The sequence below is a fragment of the Myodes glareolus genome, chromosome 12 (assembly GCF_982192425.1).
Source record: "Myodes glareolus chromosome 12, mMyoGla1.1, whole genome shotgun sequence".
Lineage (NCBI taxonomy): Eukaryota > Metazoa > Chordata > Mammalia > Rodentia > Cricetidae > Myodes > Myodes glareolus.
This window is the reverse complement of record NC_142037.1, coordinates 27,155,981-27,158,120: the sequence shown is the minus strand read 5'-3', so window position 1 is coordinate 27,158,120 and position 2,140 is coordinate 27,155,981.

Here is a 2,140-nt window from a genome sequence, read left to right as displayed (position 1 = left end):
AAACGTGAGACACCCCAGAAATAGTGTACACACACAGATCTGTTCTTTTTCAAATTTAAATTTAAAAATTCAGAAAGAAGAAAAGGAGATTGAGCCTCAAAAATGACTAAAATCTTCCAGTTGTGTTACCGATGACTTGAGAGAGAGAGCTCTTGTCTGGAGCTGGCTGGAAGTAGGTATGTAACCGTGAAGTATCAATAGGACACGCATTTGGGGATATCGTAGTGTTCAGAGTAAAGACCAGCTCCATGGCGGCACTTGGAAAAGTATCCCCGAGTGACTGCAAGGTCAGAAATAGAGCCCCCTCTCCCGGCCCAGGCCAGAGCACTAAGAGTCTTAATCATCTCAATGATGGCCAAGACTCCAATGTATGTATTCCTCATATAAACTGATAATGTAGAAATATCTATCCTTCATGGACTGTCTATATGTGTTTATGTTTTTTATATCATTTACTCAATACTAAATTGGCTTGTAAGTGCCCATGTAAACAAAAGTTGTTAAGCTGGCCCAGCTTCCTTTTGACTTATAGTAAAAGTAAAATTTTAAGGGAAAAAAAATTCCAACCCCAGTTGTCCAAACAGGCTAAGTAGCTTGGCCACATGTCCAGTGTGCTGATTAACGGGATAAAATAACAGAAAAGATAATTGTATTAGTCAGGGTTCTCTAGAATCATAGAACTTATGGAATGAATCTCTCTCTCCACATATGTGTGTGTGTATATATATATGTGTGTGTGTGTGTGTGTGTGTGATATTTATATGTGCATATATATTATATGTGTTTATATACATTTATATGTGTGCATTATATATAATGAAATTTATTGGAATGACTTACAAGCTACATTCCAACTAATCCAACAACAGCTAGCTGTGAATGGGAAGTCCAAGAATCTAGTAGTTGCTCAGTCCCGTGAGGCTGGGTGTCTCAGCTCTTCTTCTGTATATGCTGGAAGCCAAAAGAAGTAGGCTCCAGTGCCAGTGCAGGAATGGGTGCGCTGGCAATGGAGGGAAAACAAGCACTGTCCTTATGGAGACTTCCAGCAGAAAGTATGGCCCAGATTAAAGATGTGTCTTCCTATCTCAAGATCTGGATCAAAAGCATGTTGTCTTCCTGTCTCAAGATCAGGTTCACAGGCATGCCCTCTATATCTGGGTTGGAGTTCATCCCAGATATAGTCAAGTTAACAACCAAGAATAGCCATCACAATAACCAATATCAGTATCAATAATCAATATGACAACTTTGGTAAAAACCAGTAGAGGTGGTTAATGGTCCTAGATCATTCTTTGGGGATGATGTGGGATATCCTTCTATATATGTGTGGCTTTTATTGGTTAATGAATAAAGCTGCTTTAGCCTATGGCAGGGCAGAATATAGCCAGGCTGGAAAGGATATAGAGAGAGTAGACAGAGTCAGGGAGACGCCATGTAGCTGCGAAAGGAGAGAGACCTGGAACCTTGCTGGTAAGCCACAGCCTTGTGGCCATACACAGATTAATATAAGAGCTAGCTAGAAATATGCCTAAGATATTGGCCAAACAGCATTGTAATGAATACAGTTTTTGTGTAATTATTCAGGTCTGTGTGGCTGGGAAATGAACGCGCAGTCTCCATTTACAAAATGGCACCCAGGGTGGGGCAATGTACATCCACATAAAGCCTCAAAAAGCTTTTTTTAAAAAGGGGTGCTTCTGGACCCACAAAAACAGGAGCCAAGTGCAGCTTTTTGGTAGCTGCATCTTTTTATTTTCAAATGGGCTCTGATAGGCTGTATTTGTGGGCTGCAAGCAGAGAAGCAGCTCCTTTTAAAACGGCTTACTTGGTTTGTACTGGCAGCACAAACAGCCCTGGCCCCTCAGGAGATCCAACTGTAGAGCACGTAAATGGAGCTTGTGAGCTTAATGGCAGCATAGACCTGCGTCCCTGGAGCTGGGGCAGGGAGTACGGCTTGCAGAGGCAATAAAAGAACCTCCATCACATTTTAGACCAAAAGAGGCAGAGCCAGCATCCAGGGCTGCCACGGCCACACTACTTACCATTTTCAAATGCTCCTTGTCAGAGAAGGATTTCAGATACATAATAGGACAAATTCAGACATAAAAGATCCCTAAATGAGACACAATGTGTTAAAAAC